This window comes from Monodelphis domestica, chromosome 3 (assembly GCF_027887165.1).
Source record: "Monodelphis domestica isolate mMonDom1 chromosome 3, mMonDom1.pri, whole genome shotgun sequence".
In the NCBI taxonomy this organism is placed as follows: domain Eukaryota; kingdom Metazoa; phylum Chordata; class Mammalia; order Didelphimorphia; family Didelphidae; genus Monodelphis; species Monodelphis domestica.
Window position 1 is genome coordinate 90,914,271 of NC_077229.1, and position 26,795 is coordinate 90,941,065.

At 47.4% G+C, this 26,795-nt stretch overlaps 1 protein-coding gene across 18 annotated transcripts in view; it reads right to left on the reverse strand.

Annotated features, from left to right (window-relative positions):
• The window catches only part of PTPRS (protein tyrosine phosphatase receptor type S), a 223,695-nt gene that overhangs the window by 123,902 nt on the left and 72,998 nt on the right, over nt 1-26,795 (reverse strand). For 3 of the 18 annotated variants that reach the window (XM_056822471.1, XM_056822474.1, XM_056822476.1), the window contains exon 1: nt 22,345-22,759. The exons of 6 other annotated variants lie outside the window; for them this stretch is intronic. The gene's annotated coding sequence lies outside the window, so the exon portion shown is untranslated. Of the gene's footprint in view, nt 1-22,344; nt 22,762-26,795 lie in introns of those variants that run through there. 9 more of the 18 variants (XM_056822475.1, XM_056822485.1, XM_056822480.1 and 6 more) reach the window with 7 other exon arrangements.

The following is a 26,795-nucleotide window of genomic DNA, read 5'->3' on the forward strand; positions in this document are numbered from 1 at the left end:
TGCTTGGAGAACGATGTAAGACAGGATCACACTGGGCACTGTTGGGCCATGGGGCAGACTCAGGTACCCAGGCGCCTGGCGCTCAGTCTGGATAATGGAAACGGGCTTGGCCCTCGGCCCATGACACTGGCCACTGCCAGTTTTCCTCGTCCTGCTTCTGACCTTGCCACTCCCCCTCCTACTCCTAGAATGTGGGCAGACCCTCGGGCTGCCTCTTCTAGCCTCCATCTCTCCTCTCTCCCTCGGTGAGCTCATCTGTTGCCATGGCTCCCGCTCACACACCGACGTGGCCGACTCCTGATTCTCCATCTCCAGCCTGGACCTCTCACCTAAGTGCCAGACCCAGGTTTAGAATCCTGGTGTTGAGAGGGACCCCAAAGGCCATCCAGCTCAACCCCCAATGAGGCTCGGAGTCCCCCAACAAGTGGGAGCGCAGCCTTCGCTCGGAGACCCCCAGCCACAAGCCTCAATGGCTTTTCAGGGGCTCCAACCCCGAGGAAGTTTCTGCTTCAACCCTGAGGGACCAAAATTCATCTCTCTTCCTAGTGACAACTCTTCATATAGTTTGGCTTCTAAGCCAAGCCCTCTTCACCAGGTAGAACAACCCCCACTGTCTGAACCGAGCCTCAAAGGGTGCAGACTTTCATAACCTGGCCATTTTGGTCACATACTCTGGCTGTGCCCTCGTCTGTCACGGTCCTCTCCTAGAACAAACAGGGCCCCAGAATGGAGCCCAAGAATTAGATGCAATCTGCATAGGGCAGAAGAAGGACCGTGTGTGCCCCTGGTGTTCTGGGCATTCTCCTATATTGGGTCTTTTGGCCAATGTGACACACAGTGCTGATCTAAACTGAACTCTAAGTCCATTAAAAAGTCCCAGCTCGGTGGCTCAGTGGATTGACAGCCAGGCCTAGAGATGGGAGGTCCTGGGTTCAAATCTGGCCTTAGTTGGGTGACCCTGGGCAAGTTACTTATCCCTTTGCTTAGCCCTTATCACTCTTCTGCCTTGGAACCAATACCTAGTATTGATTGTAAGACAGAAGGTGAGGGCTAAAAAAAAATTCCCAGGTCTTTTTCACACAAACTAACTATGCATCCTCACTCATCATATGCCTGTGCATTTGACTATTTTCAAACTGAGTTTGGGATTTTATATTTATCTCTATTAAAGTTCATCTTTAATTAGACTTCTTCCAGCCTGTTAAGATTTTTTTTTTCACATACGGATCCTGTCAACTAATGTATTAGCTATCTGTCTCAGCTTCATGTCTCCTCCATATATGATAAGTGTGCCATCTATGGCTTCAAGTCACTAACAAAAATACAGACTAGAATAGGACCAAGGACAGAACCCTGGGTGCTACACTGGAGACCACGATCCAGTTTTATACTGATCCATTTATTCACTATTGTGGTTTAGTTGACCAATTAGTTCTGAATCTATTCAACAATATTCTCAACCCAATCTATAGTATGTTCACAAGGCAACTGTCAGGGTCTATCAACCCTCAAGACCCTCATATCAGGGTTGTTTTGTTTTACCCAGAATCCATGAACTTAAAAAAAAAATCCATACCTCCCATCTTAAAATCAATACTGTGTATTGGTTCCAAGGCAGAAGAGCAGTAAGGGCTAGGCAATGGGGGTTAAGGGACTTGCCCAGGGTCACACAGCTGGGAAGGGTCTGAGGCCAGATTTGAACCTAGGACTTCCCATCTCTAGCCCTGGTTCTCAATCCTTTGAGCTACCAAGTGTATTTCAATAAAACTGGTTTCCTTTGGGATCTTTTGCTTCTTATTTGATGTGTTTAACAATATTATTCTGAGAAAGGGCCAGCAGACTGACTACCAAAGGGGGTCTGTGCCACAACAAGGGTTAAGAACCTTTGGCTTAAACCTGAATAAACTGTCTAGGTAACCCTGTACCACAGCCAACCTCTCACTAAGAAATAAAAAGGAGCATGAGGTTAATGTGGCAAGACCTATCTTTAAAGAACAGGGATGCTGGCTCTCAGCGATGAACTCTTTTAGAAGTTCATCATCTGTACCTTTAATAATACATTTTAGAATTTCCCCAGAAGCTTTCTAAAGGTGGGAAGAGGAGACATTAAACTCACTGGTCTGTAGTCTGGAGAGTCCACCTTCTACCTTCTTATTGGATTTTTATTTCCTGTCAATGGGTGAGCAGCCTACCAGGTACCAGCTCTGATGGATGAGGTACTCTCACTGATGACCAAGTAACTAAGTGAGCCATAAGGAGGGGTGAGCACACCTGGACCCTCTTCCTAGTGGATTCACATCAGCAAGTCCATCAGCCCTCTCAGAAAGCTGCCTTTCTCCACCCATCCTCCGGATTTCAGTTGCAGAATGAATGGGTTGAGTTTTGGTTCAGTACTGATGCATCACAGCTGGGCAGGGCACAGCAAAGGTTTATTTTCTCCCCTAAATCATGGGGTGATTAGCCCAATGACGAGGCCTGGGGTACAGCAGGAGATGAATGAGAACAAAAAACCCCAAAGCAATCACTGTCATTCAGGACAGGGGGAGAAACAAAACAGAAGAATCAGAGGGCAGAGAGGGGACCTTCGAGGATCAAACACCCACTGTCAGATGTGGCAAAGCCCTCAGAATATGGAATTTCAAGTCTGTGATGAAATTGAGAAGCTGGAATTTGGGATTTCAGAGGGAGGTGTAGAGAGAGGGGGGAACTGAAGCCCTGGGAGGCTGTTATCCCCCTATGGCACACACACAAGTCTCTTCTATGTCCCCGTGGAGCTTGCCTCCCTAGTTCCCCATTTTCCCTTGCTCTCAACTCTCTCCCTCCTTGGCCACCCTCCCCTGCCCTCACCCCCCCCCCATCCCCAACTCAGTTCCTAGCCCAGGGCCGGGGAGCCAGCAGCTCTCAGTCAATGACTTGGAGATAACGATAAATTCCCGACAGCGAATGGTCTTGCTCCAGCATCTCGTTAAGATTTCTGATCCGGGTGTCCCCTCCCCTTGCAGTCGGCTGGGTGCCTGATGGGCAGCATCTCTGAGCTGGGCCTGGGCACTGGGCCCCAGGCCCCTTGAAGCTGACAGGGCCCTGGAATTACCAGCATGCCTGCTCATTCTTTTTTCCTCAAGCAAGCCAGCCAGCAGCCAGCCAGAGAATATGCATCCCCTTATCTCACCACCCACGCCCATTTGCATAATTTTAATCTTTCTCACCAATGAGCATGAAAAAATTAGTTTTCTACTATTTTATCTTCTGTATGCCTTCAAGAAACAGGGTCCCCGATTCCTGCCAGGGGCTGAGAGGGAAGTGGGAAATCACATTTCCCAGTCCAGCGTCAGCCTGCTCCCCACGGCTCTGGGGGGTTCAACTAGCCAGAGACAAAGCCTTTCCTAAGCACCCCCTGCCCCCCAAGTCCCACAGCTAGCTCTGGGCTTGGCTCCAACATGGTTCTGGAAGAAACAGAGAAGATGCACAGTCCTGCACTGGGGGAGACAGAGAAGCAGCACTCCTGAGTCCTGGCTTCAAAAGCTGGATGAATTATAGCCAATAATGTGGGATTAAATATAATTCAGCACTAGACTCCAAGAAGTACAAGGGAGAACAAGGTCTCTGTAGGCTGAGTCGGGGAAGGAAAGAGAGAGCGGGACACTACCTAAGCCTCCAAGGACTGTGGTCTGGGTGGAGTTCTGTTGAACAAAGGATGGACTGCTAACTGGACCTGAGAAGGACTGGGTCTCTAAGGCTCATGGACAAATGCTGGGCAGTGGGTATATAACCCCTCATCTGGGTTCTCTATACCTACCACTTTTCTCTTTGCACTCCATTATTCTCTCTCTTTTCTTTCCTCAATCTTCATTTTTCTTGACTTCTGCATCCTTTGACACTGCCAATCACCCTCTTCCTGATGGGTTTTCTTTGATACCACTCTCTCCTAGTCTTCTTCTACCCGTTTGACTATTCAATCTCCATCCAGGTCACACTTAGTAATCATTGATAGCCCACAAGGGTTTCTCCTCATCCCTTTTCTCCCTCCAAACAATCGTCCTTGGTGATCTCGTCCACTCCTGTGGATTCCATGACCTTTCCTAGGCTGATGATTCTCAAATCCTATCTCCAACTACACGTCCTGTAGACATCCTGAGCTCAACATGTCCCAAATGGAATTGATTATCTTCCCTTCTAAGCTCTCTCCTCTTCCTAACTTTCCTATTACAGTAGAGGGCACCATCATCCTCCCAGACACAGGCTCCCAACCTAGGTACCATCTTTGATTCTTGATTCTCAGCTCCCCACGCCCTCCAGCCAGGTGGTTTTTCTTTGGTAACATCTCTCCCATAATACCTCTTTCTGTCCTTTGACACTGCTGTCCCTCTGGAGCCAAGCCTCATCACCTCAGGCCCACTATTACTATGCTGTGGGTCTCTCTGCCTCTAGTGTCTCCCCAGTCCGGTCCATCATCCACTCAAAATTATCTTGCTAAACCACAAGTCTATGTGGACTCCTATTCAATTGACTCCAGCAGCCAGCGTCAAACATAAAATAAAAAACTCTGGCTTAAAAACTCCTAGCCTGTCTCCTCTGCTACTTTTCCAGTCTTCTTGCACTGGTTCTCTCCTCCAGGTATTCTACAATCCAGTGACACCGGCCTCTTGGCTGTTTCTCATTCATGATCCAACTCTCTGCCTTTTCACTGGCATCTCCCATGCCTGGATGCTTTCCCTTTAGGTCTCGGTTTGTCTCCTTCTGAAAGAAGCCTTTTCTATTCCTCCTGAATCTTTGTGCCTTCCCTCTCAGATGATCTCCAATCTATCCTGTGGATGGTTTCTTTTTACACAGTTGTTTGTTTGCATGTTGTCTCCTACATCAGATTGTGAGATCCTTGAAGGAAGGGATTGACTTTGGTCTTTCTTTGAACCCCAGTGCTTAGCACAGGGTCTGGCACCCAGTAGGTGCTTAACAAATGTTTTCTGATGCCTGACTCTGATTCTCCAAGGTTCGTGAAGTCCCCCCGATTCCTGCAGGATGGGCACACCGATATGCAGTACAGCTAAGCAATTTGCTCCAGTCATGAAGCTCTTAAGTCTCAGAGGCAGGATTTGAACCAAGATCTCCTTGAATGCCAGTCTAGCATTCCTTTTTCTTTTTAATCATTTCATGTTCTGCTATCCAAAAATCTCATTTCAGTCTGTCTAATGGGAAACATGCTAGTTTTGGGGGCATGGATTTGAATTAATCCTCTCATGCTTTTCAGTTGTGTGACTATGGGTAAATCACTTAACCTCTCTGACCTGAGTTTTCTAATCTGCAAAATGATGACAACCAGACCAGAAGTCCTTATCTTATGGGGTTATTATGAAAACCAAATAAGATAAATTTTAAAGGACCATACAGGTATTAGTTGTTATACTGATTATTGGGGAAATTCATTTCATGGATGGGGAAACTGGAAACTGCAGTCACCTGTCAAGTTGGGGGGAGACGACTCTTGGCTCCACGTCTCAGGACTAAGTTTTCCATAAGGTCATCCTATAGTCAGGGTCCCCCTCCTAGCCAATGGGGACCCTGCTTCTCTTAGCTCAGCTTACTCCATCTCTTCTCCAACTGTTGCCACCTGGCCATGACGTTAAGGGAGCCAAAAAAGGGGAAGCCAGAGACCACAACAAGGCAGGGATAGGACAAAGAGCCACAAAATGTAGGAGGAAAGTCCCTGCTGGTTCAGAGGCTGGGTGACCCTGAGTTCATCTTCCCAACACCCCTAAGATCTCATGTTCCTGTAATGGTAGGGCTCTAGGTTCCCCCCTTCATTTTCTCCCTCCCAGAAAAGGAGGTCATTTGTGTGACCAGAGGCATAATGACAGAGTCTGGGCTCCCTGGGTCAGGACCCAGCCCTTTCCACCCCCCAACTCCTACCCCTCCCATCTTCTCTAAAAATACCAGGGCAGCCTGGCCAGGCCCAGGGCCAAAGGAGGGGGGAGGGAAAAAAACCTGGAGCAGGCCACAGGCAATGTGAGGCAGAGTAGAAAAGGGCTCTGGATTTTGAAGGAGAGGACCTGGGTTTGAATCCTGTGACTCTAGGAAAGTCTTTTAAATTCTTTCAGCCTTAATCACCTCATCTGTGAAATAATGGTGCTGGACTAGATTCCTTAATATTAAGATCCTATAATTCTATGGAAAGTTGGGGAGAAGAGAGATGAGACCCACTGTTTGATAGGGCATCTAGGGGTCCTCACACCTCAGATCATGGAATTATAGAGCTAGAAGGGATTTTAGAGGTCATCTAGCCCCCTAATTTTACAGAAAAGCTGTCATCTCTCCTTTTCTCTAAAGGGTCACTGATTGCACTGATTCCTAAAGCCAGGGCTGGGAATCTGGGAAGACTTTGAGGTCCAACTTAGCCCTCCAAAACTGAGCTGATCACCTCTTCCTCTAAATCTCTTCTTCCTTTGGACTTGACTCTTGGACTGTGGAAGCCCTATTCTTTTAGGCTCCCACACATGCAGTGATGGGGCTTAAAAAAAAAACAATGGGTTTTGAATAATGGCACATGTATAACCCAGTGCAATTGCTTGTCAGCACTGAGAGTGAGGCAGGAAGAGAAGGGGATCCTGAATCATCTAACCATGGAAAAATATTCTAAATAAATAAATAATTAAAAAAAAGAATGTACACCCTTTGATCCAGCAACATCACTACTAGGTTTGTACCCTAAAGAGATAATAATGAAACCTGTTTGTACAAAAAATTGGAAAACGAGGGGGTGTCCTTTGATTGGGGAATGGCTGAACAAATTGTGGTATCTGATGGTGATGGAATACTACTGTGCAACAAGGAATGATAAATGGCTTGATTTCCATACGAGCTGGAAAGACCTCCACAAACTGATCTGGAGTGAAATGAGCAGAACCAGGAGAACACTGTACACGGAGACTGAAACATTGTGGGATGATCAAATGTAACTGACTTTGCTACTGATAGCAATGCAATGATCCAAGAGAATCCTGAGGGACTTATGAGAAGGATTGCTATCCACATCAAGGGAAAGAACTGTGGGAATAGAAATGCAGAAGGAAATATTTGATTTTTCACTTGCTTATATGAGTATTGGATGTGGGTTTTTGGTTTTTAAAAGATTATTACAAAAATGATTAATATGAAAATAAGTATTGAGTGATAATATATGTATAGCCCAGTGGAATTGCTTGTCAGCTTTGGGGTGGGGGGAGGGAAAAAGGGGAGGGAAGCAACATAAATCATGTAACTGTGGGAAAATACTTAGATTAAAATAAAAAGGAAAAAAAGAAAAAAGTAAAGAAAAACCCAAAACAACACACATATACCCCTCTCTCAGGTTCAGTTACCAACTATCTCCCAAGCATCTTTGGTAACCATCTCCTCCTCTATTACTATTTCTACCACCCTGGTACAGCCCCTCATTTCCAGGCCCTTAGGCTGTTGCCCAAAGGAAAGCTAGAAACACAGATCAAAGCTGGAGGGGACCTCAGAAACTCCCAGATCCAACATGGTCCTGGACAGTAATCCCACAGGAAGCCATTTAACCATGTAAAAACAATCTCCAGTGAAGTGGAATTTACTACTTTCAGAGGCAGCTAAAGCCACTTCTGGATAGCTTGAATTGTTGAGAAGTTTTCCCTTTTCTTCTATCTAGTCTAAATTTGCTTTTCTGCAATCCCCGTAACTTACTGAAGATTCTAAAATGGAAGGTAAGGGCTTAAAATAAAAATAAATAAATAAAGGAATCAGGGACTGTTTTTTTGTTCAGTGTCTGGCATACAGTAGGTACTTAATAAATTCTTGTTGATTTGACTTGGCTGTAAACTGATCATAAAATCAGGATGTAAAACTGGAAGGGACCACAGAGATCATTTAGTCCAGAGGCGTCAAACACCACACAACACTTCTGAGTACGACTCCAACTAGATTAAAATGCAACTGGGAAATATTTAACAAAAGAAATAAAAATACAATAAAACAGATAATATGAATATGTGATTTTCTATGTCATTATATGGCCCAATATATGTTAATTCTTGTGTATGGTTTAATGGCCTCCGTTTTTATTTGGGTTGGATACCACCTGGCCTTAAAACAGCCTTCTCCTACAGCAGAGAAGATAGTGGAGGTCCAAAATGAGTCTCTTCCAGTCACAAATGGAGTAGGGGGCCAAGGGGTTTTCAGTCTAATAAAAGAAACCAGTACTGATTGGACGGGGTGGGAGTGAGAAGGGAGATTGGCAGGGAGAGGGGCTGCATCTCTGGGATGCTGGCTAGGCCTCCCTCGGACAAGGGCTAGGGGGTGGCGTGGAGGGAGAGGGCCAGAACAATGCTTTTCCCAGCACCCTGCAGGGACCAGAGGAGGCAGGAAACAGGGGCCTCAGACAGTAAGCATCCAGGGAAGGGGGTAAACATCACGGCTGCCCCTCTGTCCTCAGTCAGGGCTTCAACAAAAAGACAACGAAACAAAAGAAAATACTCCACCATCTGGAAAACCATCCCAGCCACAAAGACAGGGCTGTCCCAGTGGGTGTTTCCAATTGAGTTCTTCAGATTCTCCCACTTCCCGGCCCAAACCCCCAGGCTCTGCACATCTGCACTGGGCCCTAGCCACAGGCTCCTGTCCCACATTTGGCTTTAGCCATCCTCTCAATAGGCTCTTGGTCCCTCGTCCCCAAAGACGGGGAAATCAAGGCCCGAATTGGTAAACTGACTTTCCCAAGATCGCTTAGAATGACTCTGGGTCCATTGAGTACAAAGAAAACCCAATTTGGTGTCAGGAAGAACCAGAGTCAAACCATGCTTTAGACACTAGCTGGGTGATCCCAGGTAAGTCTCCTAACCTCTCTGAAATGCAATTTCCTAATCTCTGGAATGGGACAATAATAGAATCTACTTTCACAGCCTTGATGTGTTCTATTTTCTATGGGTCTTTTAATGGTTCTGACATTCTACTTCTCAGAAGGTGGGTGAAGCCACTTTCCTTTGCCAAGCACTGCCGCCCAGAATCACTGCTCAAAGCCAGCAGCTAGTTCCTAAAGGTTTGCTCAGGGTTCTACTCCTGACTGGCAAAAATGAAGGAGCATTTATATAGTGCTTTGAGGTTTGCAAGGTTCTTCTTCCAGGGAATCTTCACTTGGTTCCCACAACAACCCTGGGAGTTGGGTATTATTCCTCATTTTATAGATGAAGAAACAGAGGCCTTGAGAGGTTGAAATGGCTTGTCCTGGGGTCATACACTTGGTAAGTGTCTGAGGTAGGATTGGAACTCAGATTTTCCAGGCTCCAATAACAAAAAGCAGAGAAAACCATCTGACCTAGCCTCTCTGGCCAAGTCAATGAAATGAGGCTCAACTCAATTCTCAGGCTCAGCTCCCAGGGATCCTGGATCCTAGTTATTTTTTTCACAGGGTCTCTTTGCAACTCAGGTCTCCCCTTCTGTCTCATGGACAGTCTCCTCCACAACCAGCCCACAGGAATCTTTCTCTCCCCTGCAAAGCCTTCAATGTCTTTAACTTCCCTTGCCATCTCATTCATTATTTTCTTAGACAGTTGCTTAATATTGTAGGTGGCTGAATCTTATCTTATCAACTAGACCATGTTCCTTCTGGGCCAGAGGAATGAACCCTGGTCCAGGGGAAGGCACAGGGAAATCAGACAAAAAGAGCCAGCACCCTCAAAGGTCCCCCGCATCTCCCTGATATTTCCATCTGCTTCTCTGTCCTACTGGATCTCACGGCGGCTGGAAGCGGGGTGCTTTGTCTCGGAGGAAGGATGGCTAACTGGCTCACCGTTTCTTGGGGAATATGCCCCCGGCACTGCATTTTACAGATGAGGAAATAAGGCATTTTTCTTGTAAATTGTAAAATGAGGCACTTTGCAAATAAGGAAATGAGAGGAGAGCTGACGTGTTCAGTTTCACACAGGGCGTCAGTGGCAGTGCTGGGATTGGAACCCAGGTCTCCCTTCTCCCTAGCCTGGGGCTCTCCAAGTTTCTGATCCCCATACACCGTGCCTCAGCCCAGATGGAAATCAGGGATCCCTAGGGCCCAAACAGCCACCAAAATGTTCCAGCACTTAACAATGAAGCTTGGAATGACGCTGGGCCCATTGAGTACAAAGGAAATCACTTTCGGAGTAAATGAAGCTGGGAACAGGCTCTCAAAGTTCTGGTGAGATCCTTGCCTATGGAAAGCAGAGATATCCTCAGCCAGCAAGGCAAGGACTAGGAGAAGGGAGCCACTCACTAGACCCAAAGTTTGCCTGGGGGTCAGAGGGACTGGGAAAGGGGAGCCACTGGTCCTAAAGATCAGCCAGAAGTGGCATGATAGAGGGGTGCCACTGGTGCCAAAGATTACTGGGGAGCCAGAAGGACTGGAAGAGAGGAGTCACTGATGCCAAAGATTAACCAGAAGGGATTGGCTAAACAGAGGGTACCAATAGTCCCAAATATCACTGACAACCAGGACTGGGAGAGGGAAGCCACTGATTCCAAAGATTACTGAGGGCTAGACGGTACGACTTCTCTTGGTACTTATGAAAAGGGCCAATGCTCAACAAAGTGCATGGGATAATAGAACATCATTTTCCTAAGAGCCTGAAGGACCTCATTCTAGCCCTGATGGGATGCAGTTTGGGGTGAGGCACCATAAAATTTCCATTTGAAGGGGTTGGAGGAAGGAACTTGGCATGTTGGAAGAAACATTAGATTTAAGAGCAGAGGAACTAGGTTGAAGTTTCACCACTGCTGTGAGATCCTGAGCAAGGCTCTTAGTCTCTCTTGGCCTCTGTTTCCTCATCTACAAAACAGGAGAGTTAGGCTCACTGATCTCTAAGCCCTCATCAGGTCTTATGCTTTTCTTATGCCTAATATTCAAAGGACATAAATGATTGGAAAAGGAAGATGCTGGTGAAATTTGTTCCTCCCCTTCGGCACCCTGCACCCACCCCTTCCAAGGGCTAGTCCGTCAACAAGCACTTATTAAGTACCAGGCACTGCCCCTGCCTTCCAGGAGCTCTCCATTAGATAATGGGGAAGACTATTTGCAGATAACTAGGTACCTACAAGTATATACAGAGTATAAGGGCCCGCTAGGTGGCACAGTGAATAGAGCCCTGGGACCAGACTCATCTTCCCAGGTTCAAATCTGGCCTCAGACATTCATTAGTTTTATGCCCCTGGGCAGGTCACTTCACCTGGCCTGCCTCAGTTTCTTCATCTGTAAAATAAGCTGGAGAAAGAAATGGCAAACCACTCCAGTATCTTTGCCAAGAAAACCCCAAATAGAGTCCCAAAGAGTCAGACACGGCTGAAAATGACTGAATATATGAAGGTAATCTTCTTTAGAAAAGGCATCAGTAGGTGGGGGGCTGGAAAAGGCCTCCTGTGGACATATCCCCTGCGCCCTTACAGTATTACTATCATCTCTCATCGTAATTAAATTTATACCTTCCGAATTTATACCTTTCCATCAATTCTCTAATATGATTTCCCAATCCTTCCACCTGTGTAACCTTGGACGAGTCCCTCAATGTCCCTGGATCTCAGTTTCCTCATCTGTAAAATATGAGCGTTAGGCTGCCTGGCCTCTGGGGCCCCTTCCATCTTTAGATCTAAAATCTACCCCCCTATAAGAACTAACGGGCAGAAATTATTTTTTTTTCTGATGTGACAGATAAGGAAACTGAGGCCAGAGATGGTGACTCACCCAATTCTATTCACCGGGTAGGTGGAAAGTTCCCCTCTTGCCCCATCTCCTGAGGCCCCTGACCTCAGGATACTGTTTAAGGCACTGCAGACCACCCCCCACCAGTCTCACTCGTGTGGCCGCACTGGTTGGCCAGAACAGCTGAGCACACACGGTCACAGATGCAGTCACACTCGTGTGCCCTCCCAAGCACTGGGCCACTCCATCACTTCCCTCCAGAGGCGCCTTTTCTTTGTGGAGCGGGCCAGGACCTTAATCTCCTCCAGGTTTGGTCTACACTTCAGGGAGCTCAGGGCTTAGCAGGTTTTCATCTTTCCTGAGCCATCCCTAGAAGAGCCCAATCCCCAGGAGTCACAGCCTCTGGTGCCTCCTCCCCCACCCCCCTGGAAATGGCATTTTTGGTGATGGTGCAGAGATAAAGGAAGAGAGTGCCGGTGTTGCCATCTGAGAAATGGGTTAGGAGGAAAGCTGGAGGAGCTGGCAAGAAACATTTTTAAAAGCTGATTTTTAAAGTTCTTCCTGCTTTACAAACACTTTATACAGAGGATCTTATTTGATCCCCACATGAGGTAGGTAGGTAGGTAGGGGGAGAGGGGAAGAAGGGAGAGAGACAGACAGACAGACAGACAGAGACAGAGACAGAGAGAGAAAGAGAGACAGAGAGAGAGACAGAGAGACAGAGAGACACAGAGACACACACACACACACACACACACACACACACACACACACACACACAGATGACAGAGACAGAGAAAGGAAGATGGGGAGGGAGGGAGACAGAGAGAAAGAACATGCTCTGCAGAGCCACAAAGCCAACCGACAAAACAATGATCTAAGTTCAGCTCAGTCTTTTCTACTCCATCAATCTTCTGCTAGACATTCAGGGCAGCCATCACATGTGAAAACTCTATGGCAGAGGCTCAGGGAATGCTTGGTAGTGGAAATGACTTAAAGTTGTGGATTCAAAACCCATCAGGCAAGAACAATTAGATTGCACAGTGGCAAGAGCATTGAACCTGAAGCGAGGGAGACTTGGGTTCAGATTTGACTTCTGGCATTTTCTAACTGTATGAGCCTGGGTGAGTCTTAACTTTTGTCTGCCTCAATTTCATAATCTATAAAATAGGGGAAATAGTAGCACCTATCTCCTATAATTGATATGAGAACCAAATGAAAAACACATTTCCAGAACTTTGCAAATTTTGGGGTGCTATATAAATACTACTTGTTTTTATTACCATAATTCTGGCCTGAAATGCCCTTCTGTCTCTCTTTTTCCAGTGTGCCCTTTATGGTTTTCAAAGAGGACTTTCCCAACCACCCCAGTTCCCATACAGCTCTTAGAAATGGAAGAACTGGGCTAATGGGGAAGTGGGGGGCATTGGTGTCTAGAAGGCTTAGGAGCCATTTTAAGGGAGTCATGTCCTGAAAATAAATTTCAAGTCAGAAGACCTAGGTTCCATTTCTACTACTTACATGGCCTTGGGCAAGCCACTTAACAGCATGTACCTCAGTTTTCCTACCTGTAAAGGGGGATGTTAATGCCTACATGCCTTCCTTTTACAAGGTTGTTGTAAGACCCCAGTGAAATCATGAGCATAAAGCTCTCCATAAACCATAAAGCACTATTAAAAAGGCCAGCTATTATTACTAGTATTTCTTCTGGGATTAGATGAATTGTAGAATTCTAAACCAATTGTAGCAGTCCAAACCAATATCCTAACAGAAATCACATCTGTCAGATTCCTAAACACTGGTTACTGGCCTCCAATAAGGGTTAAAAAAACAAACAAACAAAAAAACAAACCCTTAACTTCTGTTTCAGAATCACGACTATGTATTGGCTCCAAGGCAGAAGAGTGGTAAGGGCCAGGCAATGGAGGTTAAGTGACTTGCCCAAGGTCACACAGCTAGGAAGTGTCTGAGGCCAGATTTTAACCTAGGACCTCCGATCTCTAGGCCTGGTTCTCAATCCACTGAGCCACATCGCTGCTCCTTCATCCAACACTTTTTGGGATGGGGAACTTACTACCTCCCAAAGCATATCATTCTACTTCTGGACAATTTTCATTGTTCCGGATTTTTTTCCTTATTCTTGCTAAAACTGGATTCTCTCCAAGCATGTCCAAAGCTCGCCTATTTCTAACTCTCTGAGCCTAAGCAGAACAAGTCTAATCTCTTCCATAGGACTGTCTTTCAAATCCTTGAACCTTGCAGTCGTGCCCCCGACAGTCATCTTTCCTTTCCACAGCATGGCATTCCCCACTCCTTCAAAGCGTCCTTAGTCCTTCCTGCCTGTCCTGGTCTGCGCTTTTCTCTGGATGCACTCCTCCCCCTGGAAATCCTTCCTAGAAGAATCCCCAGAACTAAGCAGGATACTCCACGTGCGGTCTGAACAGAGCAGAGGACATTCTCCGGATTCTGGACAGATAAGGCAAAAGAGACACAACGGGCTGGGCTGTGGCCCCCTGATCACCACAGAAGGGTCACATACAGAGGGAAACAGTGGCTTGGGAGTCAGCCCCAGATGGAGCCCCCTGACTCGGTGGGTAGAAATCTCTTTTTGGGAGAAATCTCTTCCTCTCTCTGGGCACTCGGGCAACTATGGAGAGAGGTCTGACTCTGGAGACAGAAGACCTCATTCCGAATCCTTTTTATTCCCCTCGATCAATCAATCAACATTTATTAAGCGCCTATATGCCAGGCACTTTGCTAAGTGCTGGGGATACCAAAGGGGCCCCTCTGGACTCCGTTATTCACTCCCTTCTTAAGCCCAGTCCTCTTTAGCGCCCGGTTCTGGGCTCACACTAGCTGTGAGGACTAAGGGTCTCTTTCAGCCCCTTGGGCCAGTCCGTTCCATGATCCTAACCCTACAATTTAGGCCATACAAAAACTCCACAGGCATTCATTCCAGGCGCAGAGTTTTAGTGTAATGCTTCCTGCTATTACAGAAACAATCTCGAGGCCGCCTTTATCCTAAGAATCTACTTGTAACAGAGAATCAATTGGAATGGAAACATTAAAGCCAAGTGAACTATTAACAACAACAAAAAAAAATCGCAACACAACTGGAGCCAAAAGTGGGAGGGAGAGAGGCTGGCCCAACACCGTAGTACAATCAATACACCAACCAGCCTGGCCATTACTCCTGGCCATCCACGAGGGACATGAATGAGTCACCATCCTCATCATCACTGCTGAGGATGGCTCAGCCTCTGGCAAAGAGAGCTTTCCTTACAACCACATGAGATAAGCAACGGAAGGTACCGTTACTTCTATTTTGTTGATGAGGAAAATGAAGTTCAGAAAGGGAAGAAACTGAACCAAACAGAGAGAAAGAGCCTGAGGAGGAATTTGAACCCAGGATTCCTGACTCTAGGTCTTCTGCCCTTCCCATGATGCCATTCCACCCAAAAACGCAGCATATGTAAACTAGCGTTCGTACACACACAGCAAAAATTTATACAGTGCTTTTTATATTTATATATATATACATATATATATTTATATATAATTTATATAGTGTGCCAGGCATTGTGCTATGACAACTATTTATTTCATTTGATTCTCACAACAACTTTGGGAGGTGGGTGCTATTATTAGCTCCATTTTACAGATGAGGAAACTTAAGCAAATAAAGTTCAATGACTTGACCAGGATCACATAGCTAGGAAATATCTGAGGCTGGATTTGAATTTAGGTTTCTTACTCTAGGCCTTACACTTTTAAGCATTTTGTTATCTAGACTGAGGGGAAAAAAAACTGGTTAAATTAAAAGATAAGAAGGATGCAATAAGCACTGGATAGAGAACTGGATGATTGCTTAAATAATAACTAGTTAGCACGCAGCTAGTGAGGCAGGATATGGACTTCGGTCGAATGACTTTAAGTCCGGTTATTGGTGGATCACAATTTAGCCACAGGGTCATCATAAATCAAAGGGTTGTTTAAAATGCTGGATGGGGTCCGTCCTTTGCATCAGTTTTTTAGGCTGAGGATTGCCCTATTAGGTTTTCTTAAACCCAGGGCCAACTGTTTGCAGATGTAGCAAACGGCTGGCTGAAGGGTGGGAAAGGCACCTGGAGGCCAGTGTGCCCACTCCTGCTCCCTGCTGCCTCCTCAGGGGCTCAATTCAAGGGAACATCTGCTCCACTTCTGAGTTTGTGACTGAGTCTTCTCCCATCTATGGCCAGCGAGGCTCCAAGAAGGGCTGGCAGGCAAGGGCAGGGGGACTTTTTCAGTTGGGCACAAAACTATCTTACTACCCTTAATTAAAAAAATTATTAAGTGTTTCTAAGTTAATTTTTTTAATTCCCCTTCTCACTGCCCCTGAATAAATTTTGCCTCTGAGGACTATGGTCATCTTCATCTTCCTTATTTCTTCAATGGGGTTTTGCACCCAGGCCCATTCCCCTGTCTTGTTTCTCTTAAGTTGGCATTTTCCCAAGAGGAGTCTCATCTAAGGGCTGTAAAATGACACACTGGTACCAACTGAAGCTAGGGCAAATGCACCACACACCAGCTTTTTACTGCTTCTGAACCACTCTGTTCAGACTCTTCTGCCCAGGATATCTTCCCTCCCCCTCTTCTTTGGGGCTCAGTTTTAGCCCCACCTCCACCAGGAAATCTTTCTTGATCACTACCACCTTCCTTTACATACCTCTTCCTAATCTGTTCTGTATGTTCTTGGGCTGGTATGTGTGTATAAGAGAGAGAAAGGCAGGCAGGAAGACAGACCAATTCCACACATGTGGACTGAGTTGAGACTGACTCCATTAATATCACTTTTTGCCCTAGTCTCTGTCTCCTGATCTCTAAAATAAGGGTGATAGACCAAATAATTTTCTCTTTCCTTCCTTCTTTCTTTCTCCCCTCCCTCCTTTCTTTCCTTCTCTCTTTCTTCTTTCTTTCTCTTTCTTCCTTCCTTCTTTCTTTTCCTCCTTCCCTCCCTCTCTTCTTCCTTCCTTCCTTTTTTTTTATTTTTTTTTCCTTCCTTCCTTTTGAGGGAGATAACATTCCCCATTATGTCTTTCAGGATTGTCCCAGATCATTGTGTTGCTGAGAATAGCCACATTTTCACAAATAATCATTGTACAATGTTGCTGTTATTGTGTACAAGGTTCTCTCCCAGTTCTGATTATTTCACTCTGTATCAGTTTAAGGTTTTTTTTAAAGAATAATAAATCAAGGTATGAATTTCATAATTCTAAGACTCTTCAAATGATAAAGCTCTAAAGATCCTGAGTCTCAAACTAGATTCTTTACCTGGCTTTGTCCTTGCTTGTGAGACCTTAGACCAAGTCCCTTTCTCTCTCTAGGCCTCAGTTTCCCCCTTCTGTCAGATGAGGAATTTGGATTAGATGCTTTCTTCTTCTACGTTATCAGGTTCCTTACAGCCCTGATCTCCAAATCCACCTAGTCTGGCCAATTTCTGCCAAGGATCTCTTCTACCTCATGCCTAAACAGCTTTGTTTAAAGACCACTAAGTTTTGCCCTCTCCATGAGGACAGAGGTGGTGGTCAGAGGGCTGCTGACCTTTTGCTTTGAAACTGCCTTGCATGGAGGTGGTGGGGACTTGGGGACTGCTCTGCCCAAGAGGAATCCAGAAAACAATATTGGAATTCCTCACAACATTCAGTCACCCTCCCTGTCCCAAGGATATGTATCCACAAGGTCCAACATGCTTTCCTCATTGAGAGAGAGAGAGAGAGAGAGAGAGAGAGAGAGAGAGAGAGAGAGAGAGAGAGAGAGAGAGAGAGAGAGAACGAGAACACCCATGAGCACTGATGAGTGAGTCATAGCCTGGAGTCAAGGGGCAAACCACAGGCTTACTGCATAACAAAACAAAAAATGATATAAATCATCTCTCCAAGCCCTATTCCTCAATGCCATGATCTGGTTTACCTGTTAGTAGCTCCTGGGAGGGAGGCTCTCAAGGGCCAGTTTGCAACAAGATCAATGGCTTGCAGTTCTAGTCCTTCAAAGAGAATTTGTGACCCAAGTTTGCTAGCTTCTGCCTTGCCCTGGAATTCAAGGCCTTCTTTCCAGCTGGACCCCCTACATGCTTTTGGGAACTCTTGCTTTTTCCTGCCCTGGATGGGCTCACCCCTTCAGTCACCCACAAACCTGTCAAACTCATGCCTTTACTCCAGATACTTATTTCCACCAGATTGTTCTCTCATCTCCTTTCTAAATCCTACCCTACCATCAACCAAGCTCAAGATCCACTGCCTCCAGACAGCCTTCCTTGATGGTTCTAGATCTCTCCCAAAAATCACAACTAATAGCCAGAATCACAGAATCTGGGAGTTGGATAGGTCCTCAGCAGCCCTGCAATACAGCCTGTACCTGAAGAAGCATCCTCTCTATACACGACTGACATAAGTCATTCACACTAGAAAGGATCCAGGGCTGGAATCTTAAAATCTTATGGAGTCAGCCAGGATCTCCAAGTCCAAGCATTCTGGCCTTTATCAGACCAAAGATCCACTCTACCTCATCCCTAACTAGTGGCCATTCAGCCTTTGCTTAAAGACGTCCAGGATGGAAAAGGAGGAGGGTCCCTGACAGTGGAACAAAGGCTGATTATTTACATATTACATTCAGACTAGCTAGGGCAGGCAGTGTGGTGCAGTGAAGGCAGGAAGCCTAAGGTTCAAGGCTGGCTTCTGACCCATGACCAGCTGAGAACAAGACAAGGCAGTACAAAGGGGCAGTGAGGACAGATAGGGCTGAGGGAGCTTGTTGGAGGATCCCTGGGAGTTAAAGGGATCAGGGTTGCTTTCCTGGAAGAGATAGGGATTAAATTGGATCTTAAATTCTTGAGGCCAAGAGTTGGTGCTAAGACTCCAAGGGGAAGAACTTTGACACCCAGTGGGTTAATTCACAAAAGGACTGATTTCACTTCAATAGAAGAAAGAGCTTTTCTAATCATCAGAACCATTAAAAAGTAGAATGGGCTACTTTTGAGAGGTAGTGAGCTCCCTGGCACTGGAGATGGGAGTGGAGTTTCGAATTGTACCTATACCAAATAACTTCTAGGCCTCCTTCTGCCTTTCAATTTGAAGAGCCTAAAAGTCTTGGAGCTGGAAGGGGCCAATTCCTTTAGTCTAAAGATAAAGAAATAATAAAATGAAAGTTGCTAATGCTATAAAAATTAAAGGTTCAGGACTGACTCTAGGGTAACAGAGATAAGAAAGGGAAAAGAAAAAGAAAGGGCAGACCCACAGTTCCCTAAACCCCTTGAAGTCACCATCTTCTGCCTCTTCTCTCTCATCAGGACTGTTAAGGGGTGCCTTGGCTACTGATTCAGTCCTTCTCAGAGGCTGATGCTAGATGAAGCGTCCTAAATTTAATATAATTCTATTTGACAAACATTGATTAAACCCTTACTGTGTACCAGACACTGATCAGGTGCTGGGGATAAAGTAAAATATAAAAGCAAACCACTGCTTCAAAGAGCTTACATCTGATTGGAAGAAAACAGCATAGATTCAGATAAGCAAATGTAAAACGTGTACAGAGGGGAGCTAACCTTGGCAGAGGTGGGGAATTAAGTAAGGAATTCTAGCTGAACCTTGAATCCAGCTGGGGCTTCTAGGCAGAAGTGAGGGAGAGCTGGGAGAGAGAACAAAGGTATTAGGGAGGCTCTAGGGCTTGGAGAAAAGGCCCCTCAATCATTAACCCATCCACTTAGCTCCATGGCTGCCCTTCATTTTGTTCTGGGCTGGGGAAGGCACAGTCTTAAGCGTAAAGATCCTTGAGTTCTAGAGCTGATTATGCCATGAAATCACCATGTATGTTTGGGCAAGTCCTTCCTTCCCCTCCCTAGGTCTCAGGGTCCCCACCTATAAAATGAGGGGGTTGAACAAGATGATCCCTTAGGTCCCTGCTAGTTAAAGCACTAGAAACTTGTGAAAAGGCAAACATGTAGGAGGCAGCAGCTCCAAGATGTGAGTTACAGTCTTGGCTCTGCCTTTGACTTTCTGTGAGTTATACAAGCTTCCATCTCAGTTTCCCCACCTGTAAAATCAGGACTGACCAAGAGGGTCACTCAGGTACCTTCTATAGTAACAATCTTCCTACTTCTCTGGATCCCCCACCAGAGCTATATCCTGTTTTGAGAGATCAGCACACTCGTCTCTCACATTCCTTCCTCTGTCCAGTCAGGGAACATCAGAACCCCTTCCTTCCTTCCTTTCTAAGTGGGTAGGTGGGGAAGGGTCTGGAAACTTAGGCCTCCAGTTGGGGCCAGTCTCTGCAAACTACGGGGAGGGAAGGGGTCCGGGTAGGCTGAAGGCCCAAAGTTAAGCAGGAGCAGGGCAAGTCCCCAGGTGCCTTGGCTCAAGAATATCCTCTCTAAGGCAAAAAGCAGTGCCTGAACCAGCCAAATCAACCAGCAGATGCTTCAACTCTATCAGATAATTTTATTTTACAGGTGAGGGAACTGAGGCCCCATTTAAAAGGCAACAGTGGCTTTTGGAAACTTTCCCATAAACCCCTTCAACCTTTTTGTTGATACCAAAGTCTATAGGGGAACAAAAGGAAAGGATTAAAGAGAAAACCTCCAGCATATTGGGAGGGGGAAATGGTGAACCCAAGGTCTCTTCTGATAACACTTTTATGAGAGAAAGATCTGCCTTTGAAACCTGGCTCCTCTCCTATGGGTAGTTACTAAACCTTTCTAGGTCTCAGCTTCCCAGCAGGAGTAAAATGATGGGATTGTGTAGGAATAGGATTATAAAAGGATAAAATAAAGTGCAAATTGTCTCCAAAAAAGATTGAGGAAAAGTTTAGGCATGGACACTGAAAAGGATTCTGGAATGTGAATTTTCAGTTGGCTTGCAATGATCTTGTCAGAAGGGAAAGTCCTAATGAATGGAGAGAAATGGGAAGTATTCTTTGAAAGCAATGGATGGAAGACTGAGGTGGTATCTGGCTGATGGAGCCTTGGGTTCAAGCCCCAATGGGGCTAATTACTGACATTGGGCAAATCTCAGGGCCTCTGATTCTTCCACTCTACAGTGAAAATAAACCATCTGGCCCTTCCAGCAACTATTATGGATAGTATAAGAAAGTATACAGCATTTCATGCATTGGAGGTGTTACTGCAGCAATTAGGGGCAATAGAGATGAGCTGGGGGAAAGGGAAGGGAAGAGATGAGCAAGAGCTTAAGAAGGAAAAGATGGAAAACTGTACCTTATACCTTATCCCTCCACACTGAATAGACATAATAACTTTTTGACTGAGGGAAAGGTGAGAGTGAAAGAGAGAGAGAGAGAGAAAGAGAGAGAGAGAGAGAGAGAGAGAGAGAGAGAGAGAGACAGAGACAGAGACAGAGACAGAGAGAGACAGAGACAGAGACAGAGAGAGAGAGAGAGAGAGACAGAGACAGAGACAGAGACAGAGAGAGAGAGAGAGACAGACAGAGAGAGAGACAGAGAGACAGAGAGAGAGAGAGAGAGACAGACAGAGAGAGAGAGAGAGAGACAGAGAGACAGAGAGACAGAGAGACAGAGAGAGAGAGAGAGAGAGAGAGAGAGAGAGAGAGAGAGAGAGAGAGAGAGAGGAGTAAAGTGTGGAGGGAATTGAAGTCTGGAAAAGGAAGAGTAGGGGACAGAGGAGGGAACTGGGAGCCTGGGAGTTTGGGGGAACCAGGGGATTAGGGAGGGATAGAGGAAAGAAAATTGGTAAGGAAGGCAAGGCAAACTGGGGGTGAATAGGGGGAAGAGAAACCAGGAACAAGGACTGGAGCCTGGGAGAATTAAGTGGGCACAAGGGAAGGTACCAGGAGAAAAGCACTGGAAAAGCCGACAGAAAACTGGGGAGGACATTGGGAAAGGGGTCAGGGGCTGGGGGAAGAAAGGGGGAAACTGGGGGAGGGATAGCGGCTTGGTTGCCAGGGCTAACCACTCTCCAGAATTCCTGTGACCAGAGAAAGGCAGGAAAAAAGCCCGTAGGGGAGGGACATGGGAGGATGTAACCGTTACTGTCCACAAACTTTCCAGTGAGTCCAAAAATAATAAACTAAATAACTCATCCTCACTTTGAAAGAGAATTAAACCCCATTCGCCCTTTTAAGTAGGTGAGAGGAGGAAGGGATGGGAGGTTGGGGCCCAACAGTTCCATCCTGCTGCAGGATCTCCTTCTCAAACTCTTGAGCCCTGCTCATGCTCCAACAGCCCCAGTTTCCACTCCCCATCCCTCTTCTCCAGAATTAGGGCTTTGGGAATGGTTTCAATCCCTCACCAAGTCTGATTTCAGGTCCCAGGCACAGGGACTGCAGATGTGTGTGAAGGGGGGTGGGGTGAGGAGGATGTCAGGGCTTCATTCCTGCTAACCACGGCCTCCCCTTCCCAGGCTCCCTGAGGGGCCCCAGACCACAAGACAGCAAGAGGGTGCCTCTCCCCGCACCCACAAGCCCCAGCCAGGAAGCCGGACTCTTGGTCCTCTCTCTGCGTTCAGGGGTCTGAGGGAGGGAGGCTTCCTTAGGACCGGCCCCCCACACCCTGTGGAACGTGGGGAACAAAGGCTAGAGAAGACAGCCCCCACCAGGCCTCCCTCCCCTCCTTCCCAAGCCCCTCTCCCCATCCCCCACTGGCTGGAGAAGGACCGATCCCCTACTCACCCCCAAACACGCAGCATCCAAGTTCTCGGGGGAGGAGGTCGGAGAATGTGGCCTCACTCACCCCGTTTTCCAGCTGGGCTCCTGGGGGCACACAGGATGGGGAAGGGGGCGCCTGCCCCCCGGATCCCCGCCACCACTAGGCACCCATGGGTTCTACCAAGCTCATTCACAGGGGGCTGGCGAGTTCGGACCGAGAAGGCTGGGTGAAGTTGTCCCAGATTGTCCTACAACCTGGGGCCCCCGGGCTGGCCCCGCTGCAGCTGCAGCGGAGCAGAGGGAGCAGCAAGCGAGTGAGCGAGCAAGCCGAGCTGGGAACCAGCGAGAGGGCAGCAGGAGGGGAGCGGAGGGGGCCGGCCAGCCCGCGGGGTAGAAGGGAGTGTGTGTGGGGGGGTGTTTGGGCAGGGGGAGGGGCTTGGAGAAGGCTGGGCTGCAGGGGGGCGTCTCGAGGGGAGGAGGCCAGTGGGTGAAGGGGCGGGGGCGGGGGCGGGGGGGGGGGACCAAGGCCACAGCAGACGAAAGGGAGAAGCCGGAGTTGGCGGGGGCAGAGGGACGCTGGAGGAGGTGGGCTTCTCTTTCCCAGGAGGCTCCGGAGCTTCAGCCCCGTTCCCTCCAGCACCCCAGGGGCTCGGTGGGAGGGGGTAGAAGGAAGATGGAGTCTAGAGGTGCAAAGAAGAGAGGGAGGTAGGGCCAGGGCTGGGGGAGGTGGAGCCGGAGAGCGGGATTTCAGGAGTTGGGGAGGAGCTGGGGAAAGAAAGGAGGAGGGGAAATTCTGTTCTCCCGGGGTGGGGGAGGGAGAAGAGGTCCAGAGCCGGAAGGGGGCGGTGGGTGGGAGTGGGGGGGGGGGGGGGGAAGAGTGAGCCAGGAGAGAGGGGGCCACTCCGGGAGGGAAAGGCGTCGGCGGCGGTGGTGGTGGGGAAACTTTTACTCCAAAGAAAGCTCCTCCCAAACTTTTTATCCAACGGGAGGCTGGTGTAGGGGCTGCCAAAGAGAGTCCCGCTACTAACCCCACCTTCTCCCCACTCCCTCCCCGGGGGGCTGCGAGGGCCTGCCCCAGCCCCACCCCTCTCCTGGTCCTCCGAGAGCTCTCTCTCCGGATATCGGATATTGGAAGGGATAACTCATCGTGGAAGGGCACTGGATGCAGGGCCAGAACAATTCTGTTGCTATGTGGCCTTGGGCAGACAAATCGCTTCTTTTCTCCGGGCCTTAGTTTCCTTATTTGTAAAATGTCGGGGGGCGGGCTCTGAGAGCCTCTCTAATCCCTTTGAACATCCAACCCGGGCGGTCTCAGGAAAGTCGCCAACTCTGCTTTTGAATCTGGCATTCGGGTGCAACTGACCAAAGCCCGTGGGCGCGGGAGAAATTGACCAGAGGGGCACCAAGCCATCTTTGCCCACCCTGGGGAGCTACCTGGAAAGGTCACACCCTCGGGGCCCGAGGTCTGAGCCTGGCTCGGAGGCTGATCAAGGGGTGACGCTGAGCCAGCGGCATCGCCTGAGCTTGGTTCCTCAGTGAGAACACCCAGTTCAAGCTCTGCCTAAAAGCCTGCTTATTGTGAGGAGTTTTATAATCCTCAGAGGGCTAGAAAGGAGCTTTGCCCGTCGTCCACTCCTTGCCCCAAAGACCCTGGGAGAGGGCAGAGATGGGCCTAGAAAAGCATGCTGGGAAAGGGGCCCCCTCGCCCAGAGCCATCATCTGTCTGGTCCAGATTCACACAGGTATAGCTGGTGGTCACGTCCCCGTGTGGCCCTGGGTTCGAACTTCTCCTAACCACACGTTTTCCTTGTGAAAACCTGCTTCAAATGCCAATTCCTAAGGAAAGCTCCCCGATACTAATTCCTCAGGAATGACCTTAATTGTAGATCCGGACACTTACCTATGGCCTGTAATGAAAATAATATCCAAGTTCATTCCTCAGGATTTTGGTGTTTTATCTCACCACCACACAGAATTCTGCCCAGAACTTGACCTAAACTTGTTTATTCTCCTCAGAAGGAGCTGGGTGCAGGGCAAACGGTAAACACTTCAATAGATAAATGGCTGGTGAGCCAAAGGCCTGAGATGGCCATATTGCCAGTGCCCACTCCAGCCTTAACCCCCTGCCCTTCCACTTGGGCCCAATATAAGCGAGCCCCCTTCCTGTTACCCCCATCTCCCCGATGGCCATCAGGGTCCCCTGGCACCAAGTCCGGAGGGGCCTGGCGTGGGAGACAAGTGCATTTTGGGAGGGCAGTGGTGTGTGTCCGTGTATGGGGGTGGAGAGAGCTAGGACTGGGACGCCTGAGAGCTGGAAGCAAGTATCCAGATTGAAAACAGATGGGAGTGTTCATGCCAGCCTGACATCCGATCCTGTGGGGAGGGAGGGGGGGTGCACAGGCAAGGGGGGAAGGAGGAGGAGGAGAAGTTCCCAAACCCCAGAGCCTTGGCAACCAATCAAAACGTCCAGGCTACAAAATAGTTTGGTTTGAAAATATCCCTCAAGCCCAGTGGCATCAGGAGTGCCTTTGCAAATATGTGATGAGATCCACTTGGTGCCGACAGGAAACTGGCTCAGAACCCCGGAAGACCAACCCCTGAGATGGGGATGGGGGGCCTGCCGGCCACAGACCCTTCAGGCAGTCGCTCCGCCTCCCAAGCACTGGCATACCCAGCCTCCACAGGCCAGACCAAGAGATGGAGGGACAGACAGACAGACAGCCTGATTAGAGTGCCAGGGACACCTGCAGCTATTTCTATCCCCCCAAACAAACAGCTGAGGAAGTGTGAGCTAAATATAAAAAGGTAACTTTGCAAGAGGCTGGAGGGCTGGTGATGGATGGGGGAGCTAGTACAACCTCACCCATAAAGGAACTAGGAGGATACCTGCCAATGGGGCTTCTTTTGATCCCCTACCTTCAGATTTGAATTCTTTTTGGTCTGGACCCATGATTTTTGTCAGGAGCTAGAATAACGACAATAACAACTTAAGTGCCAAGTGAAGGTTTTCAAAAGTATTTTTCTTACAAGCTAGCATTTCTCTATTTTAAAGAGGGGGAAACTAAGGCACAAAATGGTTAACTGGCTTACTCAGCAGAACTCAAAGGAAGGGGTAGGTTCAGCCAGAATTTGAGTGCTGGGCTCCTGGTTCTTCGACAGGAACTTTTTTGATTATAGCTCATCTCCTGGTTCTCCTGATCCATCTGATCACTTCTCAGTCTCCTTGGCTAGATCTTCATCCTGGCCATGCCCCAGAACTCTTAAGTGTCCCAACATTCTTGATTTCTCTTCTTCCTCTCTACTTTTTCAAATGGTGTTTTCATCAGTTTGCATAGATTCAATGATCATCTCTAAAATGTTTCTCAAATCTATTTAAAGATTTGCTCTCTGTTGACCTCCCGCTTCCCATCTCCAACTCTGCTACAAGACCTCTTGAAATGGATGTCCTCTGGACATTTTATTTTATTTTTTAAACCCTCACCTTCCATCTTGGAGTCAATACTGTGTATTAGCTCCAAGGCAGAAGAGTGGTAAGGGCGAGGCAATGGGGGTCAAGTGACTTGCCCAGGGTCACACAGCTGGGAAGTGGCTGAGGCCAGATTTGAACCTAGGACCTCCCATCTCTAGGTCTAGCTCTCAATCCACTGAGCAACCCAGCTGCCCCACCTCTAGACATTTTAAAGTAAGAAACCGAACTCCTCTTCCTCCCCAAACTCTCCCCTGATCCAACCTCCCTGTCCCTGTTGAAAGTACCATCATCCTCCCAGTCAGTGAGGCTCATATTCTAGGTGTCATCCTCACCCCCCACCTGCCCAAATCCAATCTGTGCCGATACCCATCCATTATACCTTCATGATATCTCTCACATATCCTCTGACACAGCCACCAGGCTCGTGCAGGGCTTCATCACCTCACGCCTGGATTATGATGATAGCCTGCTGGTTAGTCTCTTTCTCCCACACCAATCTATCTTCCTCCACTCAGCTGCTAGAATTGATATTCCTAAATTGGAGATCTGACCAGGTCCCTGCTGCTATGCCGCCCATTCCTGGGCACAAACTCGAACACAGCTCCCTATCAAATTTCGGATCAAACCTAAACGTCTATTTGATATTCAAAATTCTTAGTAATCTTAATAATAATATTAAGATGAATAATCTTAATCATAATTAATAATAGTAATATAGTAAATATAGTAAAATAAATAGTAAGTATAAAATGTAAATATATAATATATCAAATAAATATTATATATAAATATAAAAATAAATAGTAATATTAATAATTTTATTAATCCCTCCCTTTCGAGTCTTCTTATACCTTAGAAAACTCCTTGTCTCCACATTCTCTGCAATCCAGTGATACCAGCCTCTTTGCTGTTCCTTGAATAAGATACACCATCTCCCCCTCAGGACTGGAAGGCTCTCCCTCTTCATCTCTACCTCCTGGCTTCTTTCAAGCTAGAAGACTTAGGC